This window comes from Balaenoptera acutorostrata, chromosome 5 (assembly GCF_949987535.1).
Source record: "Balaenoptera acutorostrata chromosome 5, mBalAcu1.1, whole genome shotgun sequence".
Lineage (NCBI taxonomy): Eukaryota > Metazoa > Chordata > Mammalia > Artiodactyla > Balaenopteridae > Balaenoptera > Balaenoptera acutorostrata.
In genome coordinates this window covers 70,628,116-70,634,501 of record NC_080068.1, presented here as the reverse complement: position 1 = coordinate 70,634,501, position 6,386 = coordinate 70,628,116, and positions in this window count along the sequence as shown.

The following is a 6,386-nucleotide window of genomic DNA, read 5'->3' as shown; positions in this document are numbered from 1 at the left end:
AGGACATACAATCACTTCAGGGATGCTTCTTAGCTCTGGAGGGCCTGTGAAGTCTGATGCTTTTTTCTGTAGTATTGGAGGTGGGTTGGAGATAGTGTCGATATATCTCCTGGGGAACCCGATTTAACAGATATTTGCTGCACACCAGGAAGCCACTCAGATACACAAGTAACTCGAGTACACATTCCTTGTTCCCAGTCGAGTCAATATAATCCAATAATCCTCTTATTTAAAAAAAAAAAAAAAAGAGCAGTGGCAATCAAGGTGCAAAAACCGTTCCAAGAACTGTTCCTCAGGTAGCCGAAACCAGTTCTCCTAAGCACCTTTGGGCCCTAGGCCTGCCTAACTCAGCAGGAAGCACCAAAGAGACCTACCTGCTGACCAAGTTTTCCTTTCTCTGGGAACTAGGTCAGTTTTGCTTTTCAGTGACTGGAGCCGTTGTTTCGCTCTCTGCCTACTTTACTTCAGAGGATTGCCGTGAAGTTTAAGTTAGACACTTTCTCAGGTGGTAAGTCCCTCATAATCTTTTCCCTTCTCTCCTCTGGTTTCGGCTAATGTCAGCACCTACCTGGTCATCAATCTCTGCCTATCCTTTCCCAAATGCTGGAACCAATTGATTTGCATCTCTAGGCTCACTCCTGCCTGGATCTCTAGGACAAACCTCATCTTAGGCAGGAAGACTATAAGTTATAGCCCAATGCTTTGGGAGTCAGCAGTAAGTCTCTTTGAATAGTCTTGACTGTGGTCCCAATTATCCATTCAGATAACAGGGCTTTTGACTGATCTTTATTTCCTGTCTCCAATTCTGGTCCTGTAGTCCTTACTTCCTATGCTTTGCCTTTTTTCCCTCTGCTTGGAAAATCCTTCTCTTTTTTTCTGGCAAGCACACTCTTATACATCCTCCAAAAATCCATTCAAATGTCGCATTCTCTTTAAAGCCTCCCCGGGCGTATGTGCAGTTTTAGCTGGTCCGTCCCTTAACTCTGCTCCTAGTCTTCTACATGCACTTTAGAGTGCATTGTATTCTATATTGTTAACCTGTCTAATTTCATCTAAAAAACAGGGAGCTCTATCTGGAACGCCCGTATCTCACTCACTCTTTTATCTCCAATGCTTAACACAGTAAGGATACTTAATAAATGTCTTAGAAATATGCCTGATACCCCAGTTTCTAAGACCAGCAGTCCTGCCTTGATTTTGCCAACCTCTCTCGCACTTAGGTGGTGAGATACCTGATTTTCCTAATGCCAAATTCCCCTTAGGCTATCTGAGAAAAAAATTACCTTCTCTTGGATTCCTCCTTGCTGATCTCCAGCTCTGTGAAAGGACACCTCACTATTCTCCTTGATGCCAATTACTGTATAGTCTTTAAATTCACTCATAAGACCACAACTTTAATGTAGGTCAGTCCCAAATGCATTATCTTCAAGCTTTTTTTTTTCTGAAATAATATTTTAAGTTCAATTCTCCCAGCAGTCTTATGAGATAGGTCATGTTATTCCCATTTTACAAATGAAGAAATCAAGGCTCATAAACACCTAACCAAGCTTTCAACTACTAAAGAGCCAGGATTGAACCTAAGTCCACTTGACTAAAGTGTTTGCTTTTTCTACCATATCACATAACCTTTAATTCTGCGCTTCCTTTTGCCTGTTACATATTATTAGCATTTAGAAGTGCAAAGCAGAGCTCCCCAAGGCTAGAGTACTAGTCAGAACACAGAGACAGTTATCCATTCATTCACATTATAGTGGGTTAAATAGTGTTCCCCCCATAAAAGATATATCCAAGTCCTAATTTCCAGTACCTGCGAATGTGACATTATTTGGGAATAGGGTCTTTGCAGATGTAATAAAGTTAAGGGTCTCAAGATGTGATCACTCTCGATTTAGAGTAGGCTGTAAATGTAATGACTGATGTCCTTATAAGAAGAGGTGAGGACAGAGACACACACATGGGAGAAGATGATGTGAAGACAGAGGCAGAGATTGGAGCCATGTGTCTACAAGGCAAGGGATGCCAAGACTTGTCACCAAAAACTAGGAGAGCAGCCTGAGACAGATTCTCCCTTAGAGGCTCCAGAAGGAACCAACCCTGCTAACTTCTAACTTTCAGAACTGTGAGAGAATCAGTATCTGTTGTTTGAAGCCACCAAGTTTGTGATAATTTGTTATGGCAGCCCTTAGGAAACCATCCAAAAATTAAACTCAGAAACTTCCCCCCAATTTACTTTTCCTGTGTTCTCTTAGTGAATGACACCACCATCCCATCAGAAACCTCAGAAGTCATTCTATACTATTTCTAGTATGATCTTTCTGCAGTACAAACCTGATCATGTCTCTCTTCACCCTGATGCTTAAAACCCTCCAATACCTTCCATGATAAAAATCAAACTCTTTATAGTAATATATATATATATGTGTGTGTGTATATATATAGTCCTTTACTTTTTGGTTCCTGTCTACCTCTTTTTAGCCTCCTTTCCTGCCCCTTCCACAAACTCATCCTTCACTCCTGCCGTGTGCAGTATCTGCAGTTCCCAAGTATTTGCCTGAACATACCAAGTTCTTAATGTCTCTGTGCCTTTGCATATGTGGATATTTCTCTTTTTTATCTAGATATTCTTCAGCTTGTCCACTAAAACTCAGCTCAAGGGATATTTCTTTTGGGAAGACTTCTTTAATCTTCCTCCCCATCATGAATTTCTGATTTCTGTGCCCCTCCCTGTGATCCTCAAGCATGCCTTTATTGTCACATTTCTTTCACTAAGCTGAAATTTATTTATTTGGCCATCTTTCTGGTCTATGAATTCATACCTCTCCAAATTCCAGTCATCTTTAGGCACCAACCTCAGTTCCACCTCTGCCTGACAATTACAGCCAATCATTATTATGCTCTTTTTTTAAAAAAATGAATGAATGAATGAATGAATTTTTGGCTACGTTGGGTCTTCATTGCTGCGCGCGGGCTTTCTTTAGTTGCGGTGAGTGGGGCTACTCTTCGTTGCGGTGTGCGGGCTTCTCATTGTGGTGGCTTCTCTTGCTGCAGAGCACAGGCTTTAGGTGCGCGGGCTTCAGTAGTTGCAGCACGCGGGCTCAGTAGTTGTGGCGCACCGGCTTAGCTTCTCTGTGGCATGTGGGATCTTCCCAAACCAGGGCTCGAACCCATGTCCCCTGCATTGGCAGGCAGATTCTTAACCACTGTGCCACCAGGGGTAGCCCTTACTCTCTATTTTTAACTGTATTGCACCAATTTGCTATGACACCCATTTGATACTTAATAACACATTATCGTATGTTATTTTACTTTTCACGCACATAGATTGTGCTCCCGGGTAGAATGTAAGCTCATTAAAAAGCAGGGATAATGTGTTACTACTTCTGTTTGCCCCAAATCCTGGACACGTTAGGAACCAAGTACATCATATGTACTTAGTAACTTTGATGGGTGACTATTGGATTAATTTTTTTCTATTGGGTAAAAAATATTACTAGCACCTAAGTGTTGCTGATATGTGTACATGCATTACAATTTCCTTTCTTCAGGGGGATGGAGGAGGAAGTAGAGGAAGGTCAGTGTTTCCATACAATTTTATATTTACCCTATTGTAACTTGTCACAATGAACTATGGTTGTGTCTCTCTCTCCTGAATAGATTGTGAGATGTTAGGGAGAAGGGACTGAGTCTAATTTTGCCTTAGGATTAAGGCAGTTGTTTCCGTCACACTAGAAATTCAGTAAATGTTTATCAAATGTGCTGAAAAGATCTATTTCAACATCCTTCATCCTAGAGACTGTTCTCATGCTGTCCCATGTCCCTCTCCTGAGGTGTTTAAGGGTATCTTATAATGTAGATCATACCCACTGCACCTTTGCATCAGCTTAATGCATCCTAAGCTCATACCTTCAATGACCATTTTCTCAGAGCCAAGTATTTGCCATGTGTCTAGCGAGCAAAGCTGAAAAGATTGAGGGCAAGGATGCCTTCTTTTTTTTTTTTTTTTTTTTTTTTTAAAGGATTTTCTTATTTATTTATTTATTTATTTATTTTTGGCTGTGTTGGGTCTTCGGTTCGTGCGAGGGCTTTCTCCAGTTGCGGCAAGCGGGGGCCACTCTTCATCGCGGTGCGGGGACCGCCCTTCATCGCGGTGCGCGGGCCTTTCTCTATCGCGGCCCCTCCCGTCGCGGGGCACAGGCTCCAGACGCGCAGGCTCAGCAATTGTGGCTCACGGGCCCAGCTGCTCCGTGGCATGTGGGATCTTCCCAGACCAGGGCTCGAACCCGTGTCCCCTGCATTAGCAGGCAGATTCTCAACCACTGCGCCACCAGGGAAGCCCATGCCTTCTTTTTTGAACTAACTAAAATGATGGAATCCTGGGTTGAGATAGGAGAGGTATCTTGTAGCCCTCAAAAATCACACCAAATCTACTCCCCCCCCCCCCCCCGCTAATCTGTATTTGCTACAAATGTTCTATAGTATCAATAGTTTATTTACATGCTAAGGTGATACAGTTGTGATATATTAAAATTTTCCTCGTTTTTGTAGTTTAATCAATAGTGGGCATGAAATAATTTTACAGAAAAATTCTGAACTGTTGCACTGAGTAGGGAATGCTTATTGGTATTACACAGAAAACAGCATCCCTGCTTCTGTCCAGTGGGGGGAAGCTTCTTTCCAGTGTGGCAGAGAACAAAAAGATCCAAATGAAGTTGATAGTATGAGAACACAGAGCATTCAGGTTACAGAATGCTGAGTGAATGGACAAATTAGTGTTCTCTACCTACGAGTAGAGACAAAGTGCTTTGGCAATACTACCAATACGAATTGAATTTAAAGGAAACTTCATGCAATTGGGTCAGCAAAGGCTAAAAGATTTTCTTCAAATAGTAATATAGGCCCTGACCCAAAGGACTGAGATTCTGACACGGACAGCTGTAGGATAAGAATAGCAATGGCACACACAGAAGAGGACTGGGGTGCCTGAAAAAGAATCCTGGCCAGAGCAGAACAGATTATGCCTTTAGCCACATTGGCTAAGGGTTTGCAACTGTCCCTAGTGAGGGAGCACTGGAAATTATGATGAGGATCCCACTGTATATCCTTGTAGCTTCCTGCATACAGGTTTCTTACATACAAGCGTGAAAAACACGCACAGATCTCACTATACTGAGAGTGGGTTCCGTCAGTCTTTTGTTGGCTTCTTAAAATCCCAAATTAAAAATATCTCCAGCTAACTGATGTAGGTAAAATATGAACCAGACACAATTAAGGACTTTCAGAAAGCCTATTCCACCCAGATGTTTGACTCTTACACTTCTCTAGATCAAGTGGCTCCTGGCTGGATGGTAGAATTATGATGCTCTAAGAACAACCAACTGGCTATTAAATTTGCTTTTCTTCTGCCTCAATGGGATTATGACATCAGATATGAAGCAGCCAATCATCTCCTTCCTACCTTCTTTCTTCTTTTATTTCTTTTACTTCTGTATCTTTCTGTTAACAATGCAGCTTAACGAACATTTATAGAGGGCTTAGAAAGTGTCACTTGCTGTGCTGAGGATATTAAGCTAAATAAACCTTTGCCCTTTTCTTTAAGAAGCTCACACACTTATATAGGATGCAGACAAATAAGTTTAATATAGTATGATAACTTTAACAATATCAACATGTCTAAAGCTAGAGACAGAAAGTATAAAGAAGAGAGTAATGAGCTTTGTGGGGTTGGAGGAGTTAGGAAGATTTTGTCAGTTTGAGCTGGATTTAAATTAATTAAAAGTGCAACTATCGTGAACCCCCTTGTTTATTTCCTGGAGGTTAGGTATATTAGTTATTCCAGAAAGTCTGCAGATTAAATTGTATGCAAGGAAGAGGCTCAACTTTTGCTGATTGGCTAATGCTCTCAGAATCAAGGCTTGACCTCAACTGAACTGTGAACCAAAAACTGAAACAAAGGGCAAAATTTGCTCAATCCAAACCATAACCAATATGTTAAAAAAAAAAAAAAAAAGGAAAAATAGCATTAAAGAATGTGAGAACTGTAAGAGACCTTAGAGCTCATCTAGCCCATGTTTTTCATTATATAGAATGGAAAAAACATGAGGCTCAGAATGATTAAAGACTTATGTAAAGTCGTGAGAAGCCACTAACTGGCAGAGTGTGAGATAAAGCAAGAGTATCCATGTTCCAAGTTTATTGTTCTTTCAACTTCCCCGTGATACCTGATAGTGTACCAAAAAGAAAGATTGATTTTTATCTTTTCTTCCCAAATAATTGCCTACTTGATAATATCCTAAAATAATCGAATTGGAACAAAATTTAGAGCATCAAAAGATTCTCCAAATAGTTCCTTTACTTTGATATTTTCTTTCATATATACACATAAAATA